The sequence below is a fragment of the Cebus imitator genome, unplaced genomic scaffold (genome assembly GCF_001604975.1).
Source record: "Cebus imitator isolate Cc_AM_T3 unplaced genomic scaffold, Cebus_imitator-1.0 Scaffold32, whole genome shotgun sequence".
NCBI classification, from domain to species: domain Eukaryota; kingdom Metazoa; phylum Chordata; class Mammalia; order Primates; family Cebidae; genus Cebus; species Cebus imitator.
Window position 1 is genome coordinate 7,289,358 of NW_016107347.1, and position 13,169 is coordinate 7,302,526.

General features: G+C 48.4%; 1 protein-coding gene across 2 annotated transcripts in view; it reads left to right on the forward strand.

Annotated features, from left to right (window-relative positions):
• ST7L (suppression of tumorigenicity 7 like) overlaps positions 1-13,169 on the forward strand; it is a 141,262-nt gene that overhangs the window by 113,075 nt on the left and 15,018 nt on the right. The gene's annotated exons all lie outside the window — the stretch shown is intronic.

Sequence of the window (13,169 nt, forward strand, 5' to 3'; positions counted from 1 at the left end):
TCACGTTTAGACCTGGCTCCTGCCTGCCCGGCCTGCCACGCCCAGGTGCTTTTCTTTACGGACTGGGAAGCAACGACCGACGCGATGGGGGCACCTGCGGACTCCCCGCCCCTTACTCCAGGGCTCAGCGGAGCTCAGTCTCTCCCTGCTCTCTCTCTGTGCCTCGGTCCTCCACCCTCTCGGGCGGGGCCGAGAGTATGAAAGAATCAGAAACAGCTGGGAGGTTTTCCCGCACCAGAGGCCAGGGTGGGGGTCCTGCCGAGAGGGTGGACGCCCTGGAGATTTTTCCCTCCTTCGCCTTCCCACCCTGCCTCCTCCCCCGTGCTTCCTCATCCTCCCTCCGCCCGCACAGCGCCTTGGGGGCGTGGTAAATCGGGAAGGGGTGGGGAGGTGCAGTCTGCGGAAAGTGACCCTCTTCTCCCACCACCCCAACCCTCACCTTCCCTGGGTTGCAGGTACAGCCCCTGCGGGCACAGGGGCCCTTAGTCAGAAGTCAAATTCTTTTTAAAATCCTGGTCCTTCTAACTCCGAGGGTTCAGAGTTCACCTGGCATCTGGCTCTAGGCCCTTCTTCAGCCTCAGTTTCTCCCGCCTCGAAGGTGTCTTTCCTGCCTCCTCATGTGATTTATTTAAAGTCCTGGTGTAAACAACTCACTAGTAACTGCAGATGCCCTCAGCCCCAAATTCACTGTCATTCCTTGGTTGGGGGTGGGGGGTGGTGGTGGCATTAGAGGTGCCTCCTGAGTGTGAACAGATGGGGTGCAGCTGGCTGCAGACGTCTCAGAAACAGAGCTAGGGGAGAAGGTTTCAGAGGGACCTTTATCCTCTCTCCCCACCTCTCACTCCTTTACCCTTGCTTTCTATGGTAAGGTGCTGAGTGCATTCATGAATTCAACAAATACTTATTTCCTACCACATGCTAGGACTGTGCTAGGCACTGGGGACAAGTCGGTAAATAATTCATCCCCTCATGGAGTTTGCATTCTATTGGGGGAGGATAGACAATAAACAATAAACATCAGAAGCAAAACAGAGTATGTTAGAAAGTGGTAAGTGCAGTGGTAAAGAGAGCACAGTCAAGGGAATGGTTACACTTGCAAGTAGGATGATCAGGGTAGGCTTCATTAAGGTGACATTCAAGCAGAGATTTGAAGGAGGTGAGGAAAAGAGCCAGGCAGCTTCCTGACAGAGAGCATCCCAAGCTGAGTGAAGAGCCAGTACAGAGACCCAAAGGCAAGAGTGGGCTGGTGTACCAGGGCCCGCCCAGCTGGAGTGGAATGCATCATGAAGGAGGAGAATTCAGATGAGGCCCTGAGGTGCTCCAAGTCATGAATGGGAGGCAGTGCTCCCCGCTTAGGTGGAAAGTGGGGGCTGGGCTGGATTGGATGGGAGTGGGAGAGGACTGAAAACGGGGAGACCTCGAAGGACCGACTTCCTGGCACAGAAACTAGGACTGTATCATTTGTAGCCAACCAGCTAGCTTCTTTGCTTCCCCTTCACTCCCTTTTAGTGGGGTGGGCTCTAGTTGGCCCTGCTATTTCCTTAGAAAATCGCAGACTCTGTGCTTAGTTTTCCTGAGAGGGGCAGGTGGGAGAGGAGTGAGCCCCAGCTCATTCTTGGCTGGGCCCCTTTCCTTGGACCACTCTTTTATTTTACCTCCTCCCAGCCCCGCCCCATCCCTACACAGGGCAGTCTTGGAGTTCCAGCAGCCTCTCCCAGACTCCCCTGTGTGTTTAGACCTGGGTGTGACTCTGGCCCTGTGTTTATTTCTACATATGGGCCTGGGGTTGGTGGGAAGCGCAGGGAGAGGGAAAGTTGGCTGAAGATGATCCATCAGCCCTAACCTAGAGTGGACTCGCCCACATGGGCCCCCACATCACTTCTGAGGCCGTTTCTCTGGCCTGAGCTGTCTTTATCATCAAGTGGGACTGTGTCTTGGCACAACATAGATGCTCAAGTATTAAAAGCATGTTTTTGAGGCCCATGCTTGGTGGCTTATGCCTGTAATCCCAGCACATTGGGAGGCTGAGGTGGGAGGATTGCCTGAGCATAGGAGTTAGAGACTAGCCTGGGCAATATAATGAGACCCTGTCTCTACAAAAAAAATTTTTTTTAATTAGCCAGTTGTGGTCACGCACACCTGTGGTCCCAGCTACTTGAGAGGCTGAGCCAAGAGGATTGCTTATGCCCAGGAAGTCGAGGCTGCAGTGAGGCATGAATGCACCACTCCACTCCAGCCTGGGCAACAGAGTAAGACCCCATTTTAAAATAAGTAAATACTAATTAAAAAAAATTTTTTTAAGCATGTCTTTGAGCTGAAGGGGGCCCCAGAAACCTCAGCAGCTCCAAGAGGGAAGGAAGTGGGTGAGGGGACAAGACTTCTATCTAAGGATTATAAGTCATCTCTGCCCCCAGAGTGACAACCCAGGATGGGACTTGGCTCCTTTTGCTGCTTCTTCCCCTCTCCTGAGTCCCCAGCTCCCCAGAAAGAATCTCAGGCTGCAGCAGCCAGCTGACTGCAAGAGCTGCACTCAACCACTTAACTAGAGAACAAATATGGAGCCAGAGAAGAGGTTTTCTGGGATCTGCCTCTTTGGAGCTTCAAATCTCAAAATAAACTTCCAATCTCAAGGTCCTAGACACTACTGGAGAGCTCAGCTCCTCACGCAAAGGCCTGTTGTGGGGCTTCCAGGCAGCGGGTCAAGGCCAGAGGCTCAAGCCAGCTCATGACCTGCTCCTTCATTTTATGTCCACACTCTCACTCTCAGTTCTGGAAGCCAGAGGGAGGAGTCACTGATTTGAGCGTTAAGTTCTGGTCTGTAGAACCCTGCAGGGAGTCAAGTCAGCACTTACTGAGCACCTGCTGTGTGCCCAACACTGGCCAGGGTATCCTAAATAACAAGGAGCAAAAGGGTTTTACTCCCAAGGCATTTTCATGCAAATACAATAAAGCTGTCCTTGGGTGGCACACTGTTCTGCTGAGGTTCAAGGGTGCACGCTGTGGACACGGTGAACAGTATCAACAGAGACCTGAGGAAGAATCCCAGGTTCCTTGGAGGCTGCCAGATTACCTGGGGCCTCCAGCACGACAGCTCCCACCCAGCCAGCAGGGTCTGGTCCTGCCTCTTCCTCATAGTGGCACTAGAGCCTCCTCCTGTCCTCTCAAAAGTGGGTGCTCAAAGAAGAGTCTGCTCTCACCCTTGATATCACCTTATGCTCTGCTCTCTGGTGGAGCAGAGTTAAGATTTCTCTTCACTCTGTTCTCAGCTGTTCGTGGCTGAATGATTTTGAATTTTTGCTGGCCCTGGGATGGGAGGGGAGATGAGCTAAGGGGAGCTGGGGTGTGGGTAAACAGCTCTTACCCCGCCCTGCTCTAGCCTCCAGAAGGCTCCCCTTCCCTGGGCCCCTTTGGCGATGACCTTCTCTTTTTCCCTGTGGGTGGGAGGTGGTGTGGATGGTAATGAGCAGAGAGAAAGGCCAAGAAGGGGCTGGGGGGAGGTTTGGATGGGAGTCAAGGAATTCCTGAGCCTGCTGCTTGCAGAAGGGGCCCTGAGACGCCTTTCCTGAGATTTCTTTGCAAACCGAGGCAGGTCTCACTTGAAGTAGGGCCAGGTTCACACAGGTAACTAATGCCTCACCTCTTGCCCTGCCACCCCATGCAGGTGTCTGGGGAAGTGAAGGAAGCTTGGAAAGAACCCAGGAGCTGTTAAGTGGGGGAGAGAGAGGGGATCCATTTTTTGTACACAGCCTGGCAGGCCTCTCCTTGGTATTTATGAGCTCTTAGGCGAGGCGTGGAACGTGTCTCGAAGAGGCCAGACCAAGAGGGCTTTGGAGGGAAGGAGCATCAGCCCCAAACCAGGAAAGGGGGCTTGATGGAGGAGGAGCTCTTTCCTCCCAACCTAGTGGCTAAACAGGGGTGCAAACTGCTCCCCAGAGGATGAGGAGGAAAGGAAGAGAGGGATCTAAAGGAGAAGGGGAAGGAGGAGAGGCGGCTTGGGGAGGCGAAACGATGGGGGCAGGGAGTGGGGGTGTCTGGAGCCTTTTGGCACTTTGGTTGTAATCAGACTGGAGCCAGGCGGTGGGCGGGCTGACAGCCATGCTGGGCGGGTGGCCCAGGTTCCGTGTGAGGCCAGTGGGTGTGCTGCTGGGATCCTGGGTGGCCACTGACCGCCCCTCCCTGAGGGAGGGTTCCCAGTCTGCCTGATCACACAGGCTATGCACTGAGCCTTCTGTCTCCCCTACCACCTGTTCTGGGCCCTAGAATGATCTGGAAGTGAGAATTGTTTCCAGTGGACAATATCTGCAGAGGGCATGGCCTGCCTCCCTGCCTCCCTCCCACTCTGCCTTCCTCAGTTCACTCTACCTCTTGTTCTCGTGCTCTCCCCATGTCTCTTCTCTGAGTCTCCATCTCCTTGGGTCTCCCTCTGGCTCGTGTTTCTGTCATTCTGTGTCTATTTTCATCTGTCTGTTGTGTTAATCTCCCTGTCTTCATGTGTCTCTCTGTGTGTCTGAGTTGGCCTGCCTCCGCTCTCTCTCTGAATGTCTCTGTCCTTCTCTCTCTCAATCTGTCTCTTGCCTATCTCCCTTTCAGTCTGCGCAACTGCCTGTCTCTCTGTGTGTATCTCTCTATGAATCGGCATCACCGTTTGTCTTGCTCTTCCTTCACTCTCTCTACCTATGTCTCCATGTCGTTTCTGACTCTCTGTGGCTTTCTCTCTCTCTGTCTTTGTGCATGTCTGTGTGCACACCTCTATTTTCCTAGGTGTGTATCTTTGCTTCTGTCTTTGTCTCTTTCTCTTGCCGTCTGTCTCATACCTCCCCCTTGTAGCTCCTGTAACACAGTGCAGGGAGCACTGGACCAGAAAAAAAATCAGAAAACCTGAGGGTGTTTTCCCCCAACTCAGCCATGCACTACTGGCATAACTCTGTAAATCACTTTCCCACTTCAGGCCTCAGTTTCCCCACTGGTGGAACAAGTAGAGTAGAGATTGAGTTCCTTCTGTGGGAGCCTCTTTCTTCTTCCTAAATCTGACCCTGAAGTCAGGACTCCAGCATCCTAGGGACTCCAGTGGAGTGGGGTGTCTGGTACTGTCAGCCAGCAGGCCCCCAAAGAAAGACTCCTCACTCCTTCACATCCTTACATATCAGGGTGGACAAGGTCCCTTTCTGGGGCCATGTCTGGGATACAAACCAGATTAGCTCATCTCTCTAATCCTCTTTGTGCTGGGGCCTCTGCCAGGCAGGGACACCCACAGCGCAGAGCAAGGGTGTGTGTGTGAGTGTGTGTGCAGATTCTTGGAGAAGGCAGGCACTCAAAGTTTTCCTCCCTTTGTTACCCCCTCCTGCCTGAGAAACTCAAATCAGCAACCGTCACTGTGTAAGAAACATCATCCGACTTGAGCCAAGTCAGGTTTTTCATAATCCCTGTCTGCAATCCCCTCTCCCCTAGCTTTTTTCTCTATAGACTGGACCAATCATTCCAGCCTTCCTCCTGGTCCTGAAAAACCCAGAACCCAGCCCTCCTCCTCTCATAACCCACGTGTCTGTGTGTGTATTCTCCTGCAGTCATCACAGGAGAAGGGTCTTTCCATGAAAAGCAGGAGGATGAGGCTGGGGATCGTGGACACGCGGGGTGGGGAGAGGGCAGGGAAAGCAGGCTGTCCTTGGGCTTCACACCCCCAAGTCCGAGGCCTCCAGCCCTTCCCTGAGGTTTCCTCTGGAGAGGTCTCTCTTGCCCGGTAAGATCAAAGCATTCCCTCTGCCAAATCATTACCTTATTTTCGAGGCAATTAGAGAACTTATTGTATCAATTAGCCGGGTCTTCAGCTTCAGCGGTTTATCGCTGCTTGTCTCTGTCTTGCAGAGGAAAGGGTCTGCCCGGCAAAGCCCTCCGGCCAGAGAGGGGAGGGCGGGGTGCATGGCCGCGCTCTGGAGGGCCCCAGGGCCGCGCCTGGCCGGGGGAGCTGTCCGGATGCTTTCAGCTGGGATGGGCAGCGGGAGGGCACGGGGACGCGCTCCCGAGATGAGAGCCGGGCGGTTCCTCCCAGCGCCGGCCTCGGCCGCAGGATCGCCAGCACCTGCGCACCGGAGTAGCCCGGGAGAGAGAGCCGCAGAGGGAGAGGAGACCGCTCCGGCCAGGCGTGGCCGGGGCCCCGGCCCGGAGGAAAACGCGGAGCTTTAGCCAAGATGCCCTGCCCCTTCCCGACTCGCGGGTGGGCGACTCCCCCTGAGAGCCGGGCGCCGCGCCGTGGCGTTCGCGGGAAAGGCACGGCAGCCTGAGCTTCGTCTTCTGGGGGACCCCCGCGTTTCAGACCCAGAGAAAACCTCAGAAGTGGCGTGGCACGGAGAAGCGGGCGTTCCCTAGGGCCGGCGAGTGTGGCCGGCTTTGCTTCCGCCCCGACAGCAACTCCTGCCTGCAGCCGAAGCGCACACGCAGCGCGGATTCGAGTAAGCCGGGGGACCCCTAGAGCCGCGGTTCTCAAACATTTTGGTGTCAGCACCTCTTTACACTCTTACAAATTATCAAGGACCCCAGAGAGCTTTTGTTTATATGGGTAATAACTATCCATATTAATAATTAACATAAACACAGGAGCCAACTGAAAAGTTCCCAGTGGCCAAAGCTGGACAATTTGCGCAACAAAATAAAATCGTTTTCTATTGTAACCCAAAGCATAAAATTAAATATCCATGAGCCCATGCTGATACAAATAAATGACTGAATGAATAAATAAATGGGGGAGAAGAGACACATTTCCCAAGCAGAATTCCAAATAATTTGTGTGGATATTCTGCCCTGAAGGAGGGGAAATACAACTCCCTACTGCTTACGTGTGGGCTATGCATTGTGACCTCTTTCCCGGAGCGAAGTACAGATAGGGAGTGTGGAGGGGAAGAGCAACTTCACAGTGGAGAAAGCTGACAAATACAACCTCACTGGCTGATCAAGGTCAGCATACCAGTGTCAGGTTGCTAGTAGGTACCCACGATATGATGTGATAAAACAGCACTTTCCCTCTGTGGTCCTCCTCCCCATAACCTCAGTCTAATCATGAGAAAAAACACCTGGTAAATTCCACCAGGGGAACATTCTACAAAATACCTGACTAGTACTCCTCAAAACGGTCAAGGTCATTGAAAACAAGGAAAGTCTGAGAAACTGTCACAGCCAAGAGGCGCCTAAGGAGACGTGACAAGAAAATGTAATATTATATCTTGGATAGGATCCTGGAAAAGGAAAAGGACATTGGAGAAAAACTGAGGAGCTCTGAACAAAGTATGGACTTTAGTTAATAATAATGTATTAGTATTGGTCCAGCATTGTGACTGTAGCATCCATTTGTAGTGTAGGGAAGATGTTTATAATCAGGAAAACTGGGATATATGAGCGCTTTGTACTATCTTCGCAATTTTTCTGTAAATCTAAAAACTGCTCTAAAATACAAGATTTTATTTTATTTTTATTTTTTGAGACAGGGCCTTGCTCTCTCATCCAAGCTGGAGTGCGGTGGCGTAATCATGGCTTACCCTGAATTCTTGGGCTCAAGCCATCCTCCTTCCTCAGCCTCCTGATTAGCTAGGAGTACAGGCAGTCACCACCATACCTAATTAAAATTTTTTTTTTTTTTTTTTTTTAGAGACAGGTTCTCACTATGTTACCCAGGCTGGTCTTGAATTCCTGGGCTAAAGCAATCCTCCTGCCTCAACCTCCCGAAGTTCTGGGATTATAGGCATGAGCCACTGCACCTAGCCTAAAATGTATTTTATAAGATCAAAATGGAAACATTTAAAAATATTTCTTTTAATTTTTTATAATAACCCCAATACTTATTAATACCATATTTTTATGGGAAAATACCTATAATTTCCAAAACAGAGTGAGAAGAATGGCATTATTTAACATTTTTGCAAATACTGTATCTTTAATGTCTGTCTTAATAGCAGGATTCTCATATGTGCTTCTCGTTCAGTCTGGTGTGATATTACTTGTCATGTAGCCTCTGGAAAACTCCACTGTACACTCATGAGAGAATGAGGGAAACAAGAACAAATAACAGCATAGTGTTACCATGAGCCTCTTTGAGAACCACTACCTTAGCAATCTTATCCATTCCTGTGATTTGAGATCCTCAATTCAAACTTCCTAACTTTGACATCTCTTCTGAGTGTGCTGATTATGCCTGTCATCATACCCTCACCTTTTCCTCCACCATCTACCCTTTGAAGACTTCCTGGTATATGTCAACATGACCATCGTCCCTCTGCTCATAGCAGCTTTGTGGAATTAATGGTCAAGACACTGCACTCTCTGCTGTGCACAATTATTTAGTAATGAGATAGTTATGCCTCTCATTTCTCTTAAACATATTGAGAAGTGTTGCAACTCCTAGAACAGTGAATGCTTAGTAAATGATTGTTGGATGATTAGAAACAATTTTGGAGTCTGAGTTATTTTTCTTTCTGATGAAGTATCTTCACTCCTGCATAGCAAACTGAGTCTCCACCATGCAATGATAACACTCTGATTTAGTACGTTTGACATTAAATATGTTAGCTGTAGGGTTTTTGTACTTGTTCTTTATCAAGTTGAGAAAGTTTACCTCTATTCCTAGTTGACGAGAGTATCATGAGTGGGTGGTGGGTTTTGTTGAATGGTATTTCTGCATTTATTGATATGATATGTGAGTTTTCCTTTTTAGACTGTTAATGTGATAGGTTATATTAATTGATTTTCAAATGTTGAATCAGCCTCAAATATCTGGGATAAATCCTAGTTGGTGTGTAATTCTTTTTATTCATTATTGGACTTAATTTGCTAGTATTTTGTGGATTTTTGCATCTATGTTCATGAGAGATATTGATCTGTAGCTTTCTTATAATGTCTTTGTCTGGTTTTGGTATTACAATAATCCCTGGACTCATAGAATAAGTTAGGAAGTATTCCCTCGCCTCTGTCTTCTGGAAGAGATTGTGGAGAGTTGCATTGTTTTGGTCTTAGGGGAAGCAGGGTTTTTTGTTTTTTTTTTTGAGGTGGAGTCTCACTCTGTCACCCAGGCTGGAGTGCAGTGGCGCAATCTCAGCTCACTGCAACCTCTGCCTCCTGAGTAGCTATTCTCCTGCCTCAGCCTCCTGAGTAGCTAGGATTACAGGCATGTGCCACCATGCCAGGCTAATTTTTGTATTTTTAGTGGAGATGGGGTTTCACCATGTTGGTCAGGCTGGTCTCAAACTCCTGACCTTGTGATCTGCCCGCTTCAGCCTCCCAAAGTGCTGAGATTACGGGTGTGAGCCACTGCGCCTAGGCGAAGCGGCTTTGAAACTGGGTAAATGGATAGAGGCTGAAACAGTTTTGAAGTGAATGATGGAAAAACTTATATTGGTGTGAATGGAGTATTAAGGGTGATTCTATTACACTAAGGGCTCAGAAAATAACTACTGGGAAAGCTTCTCTCTTAATGATTACCTGAATGGTCATGACCAGAATGCTGGTAAAAATATGGACAATGAGAGACAATTTCCAATTTCCAATTGGAAACTGGAGGAAAGGCCATCCTTGCTATAAAGCATCAAAGAACTTGGCTGAGTTATGTTCATGTCTTAGAACTTAGGGGAAGACAAGATTTAAGAGGGGTGAACTAGTGCAGCCATAAAAAAGAATGAGATTGGCCAGGCACGGTGGCTCATGCATGTAATCCCAGCACTTTGGGAGGCCGAGGTGGGCAGATCAACTGAGCTCAGGAGTTTGCGACCAGCCGGGCCAACATGGTGAAACCCCATCTTTACAGAAAATACAAAAATTAGCTGGGTGCGGTGGTGCATGCCTGTAATCCCAGCTTCTTGAAAGGCTGAAGCAGGAGAATCCCTTGAACCGAGGAGGCGGAGGTTGCAGTGAGCCGAGATCACACCATTATACTCTAGCCTGGGCAACAGAGTGAGACTCTGCTTCAAAAAACAACAATAATGAGGTTATGTCCTTTGCAGGGACATGGATGGAGCCAGAAGCCATCATTCTCAGCAAACTAACACAGGAACAGAAAACCAAACACTGCATGTTCTCACTCATAAGTGGGAGTTGAACAATGAGAACACATGGACACAGGGAGGGGAACAACAGACACTGGGGGCCTGTCAGGGGGTGGACAAGGAGAAGGAGAGCATTAGGACAAATACCTAATGCATGCAGGGCTTAAAATCTAGATGATGGGTTGATAGGTGTTGCAAATCACCATGGCATATGTTTACCTATGTAACAAACCTGCACATTCTGCACATGTATCCCGGAACTTAAAGTAAAAAAAAAAAAGTGACAAACTAGGATATTTGGTGGAAGAACTATCTAAGCAGCAAAGTGCTCAGGGTGCTACTCTTACCTGCTTATAGTAAAAATGCAAACAGAGAAACTATTTTAAGATGGAATTTCTTAATAAAAAAGAGAAGCAAAATGTAGAGATTTGGAAAATTCTCAGCCTCGCCATGTGAAGAATAAAAAAGCATGTTTAGAAAGAAAACCAAAGGTGTGGGCAAGTGACTGTTTGATAAGGAGCTTAATACGGATAGGAAGGAAGTCAGGTGGTATTCATCAAGACAATGACAGAATGACCCCAAAGGCATTCTGGAGGTCTTTGTGGCTACCGTGCCCATCGCATGCTTAGAGTGCTAGGGCCTTGGAAGCAGAATGGTATTGGAGGAGGGCCCAGGACAGCTGTGGGACCTCAGGATTTCCTGCCCAGGGGCGTTTAAATTCTTTGCTATGCAGGCCTAGGTGCAGTTGGGGCTGCTGCCCCAGAAGGTCCAAGCCATAAACCTTGGCAGCGTCCACGTGGCGCTAACTCTGCAGGGATGCACAGTGCAAGAGCATGAAGGCATGGCTACCTCCATCTGGATTTGAAAGCATCCCTCAGACAACCTCAAGGCCCAGGCAAAGACTTGCTGCAGGAACAACGCTGCCACAGAGATCGGGCATAAGGTCAATACCTAGTAGAGTTGTGGGGGCAGGACCACCCCTGAGACCTTAGACCCGTAGAGTCATGAATTTGCAATGCCAGCCATAGGAAAGCTGTGTAGGCTGGGCCTGGCAAAACTGTGGGAATGGGGCTGCTTAGGGACTTGGGGGCCCAATTCCTGTGGGAAGTGTGTCTGGAAGGGAAGACATGAGTCAAAGATTATTCTCCAGTCTTAGGATTTAATGTTGTTTGCTTTGGGTTTTATACGACTTGGGGCTTGTTACTCCTTCTTTCTTATTGCTCCAGTTTGGAATAGAAATGTCTGTCCTATACCTGTTCTACTATTGTATTTTGGAAGCTTGTGAGTTGGTTTCTTAGGCTCACAGCTGGAGGGAAATTAGCCTCAGGATGCATTGAGTCTCACTCGTATGCGATTTAGATGCAGCTGTGGACCTTAGACTTTTGAGTTGATGCCGGAATGAGTTGGGACTTTGGGGGCTGTTGGTATGAAATGAGTGTTTTGCATGTGGAAAGGACAGGACTTTGTGGGGGCCAGATGCAGAATGTTATGGTTTGAATGTGTCCCTTCTAAAATTCATGTTGAAGCTTAACCAGGAGTGCTGGCAAATGCCTGTAGTCCTAGCTAGTTGGGAGGCTAAAGCAGGATCATTCCTTGGGCCCAGGAGGTGGATGCTGCAGTGAGCTATGATTACACTACTGCATTCTAGCCTGGACAACAGAGGGGGACCCTGTCTCTAAAAAACAAAAACAACCCCCCCCACACACACATGGAATTCGTGTTGAAACTTAATGGCACTATTAATGTGACATTATTAAAAGGTGGGGACTTCAGGAAGTAATTAAGTTATGAGGGTGGAGCCCTCATGAATGGGGTTAGATGCCCTTATCTAAGGGCTTGACAGAGAGAGTTTATCCTTTTTACCCTTCTGCCTTCTGCCGTGTGAGGACGCAGCAATCCTCCACTCTGGAGGACTCAGCATTCAAGACACCTGACCCTCCCCAGACAAGGAACCTGCTAGCACCTCAGTCTTGGACTTCCCAGCCTGCAGAACTGTGAGACATAAATTTCTGTTCTTTATAAACTACCTGATCTGTGGTATTTGATTACAGCAGCAAAATAGATCAAGATAATGTTTTTACTTGCATCTGATGTCTTATAGACAACAGATATTGCTGGGTCTTGATCATTCTGACAATCTCTTATTAAATTGGTGTATTCAGAGACCATTGCGATTTAAAGTGATTATTGATATAGCTGGGTTTATATCTACCGTGTTTGTAACTGTTTTCTGTTGTTGCTTTTGTCCTTTGTTCCTATTTTTGTCTTCTGCTCTTTTATCTGCCTTTTGTGGTTTGAAATAAACATTTCATATGATTCAATTTTCTCTCATTTCTTAGCATATTAGTCGTACTTATTTTTTTACATTTCTTAGTGGTCAGAATAGACACGTATAACTAATCCAAATCCACCTTCAAATAATGCTGTACTGCTTCATCAGTAGGATGGGTACCTCATAATAACAAAATAATACTAGTTTCTCCCTCTAATCCCTTGTATTGCTGTCATTTATTTCATTTGTACATAAGCATATGAATATATATATATACACACATATAAGCATACATTGTTATTTCTTTTCTTTTCTTCCTTTTTTTTTTTTTTTAATTTGAGATGGAGTCTCACTCTGTCTCCCAGGCTGTAGTGCAGTGGTGCGATCTCGGCTCATTGCAACCTCCACCTCCCAGGTTCAAGTGATTCTCTTGCCTCAGCCTCCTGAGTAGCTGGGATTACAGGCACCTGCCACCATGCTTGGCTAATTTTTGTATTTTTAGTACAGAACGGGGTTTCACCAAGTTGGCCAGGTTGGTCTCAAACTCCTGTCCTCAGATGATCCTCCCTCCACTGCCTCCCAAAGTGCTGGGATTACAGGCCCACTGCACCTGGCTCTACTGTTGCTATTTTTATTTTGAACAAACTGTCATCGGTTAGAACAATTAATATAAAATGAAAAGTTTTTGTTTTACCTTCACTTATTCCTTCTCTGGTGTTCTTTCTTCCTTTAAGTAGATGCAAGTTTTTTTTTTGTTTGTTTGTTTTTTTTTGGGGGACGGAGTTTCGCTCTTGTTACCCAGGCTGGAGTGCAATGGCGCGATCTCGGCTCACCTCAACCTCCGCCTCCTGGGTTCAGGCAATTCTCCTGCCTCA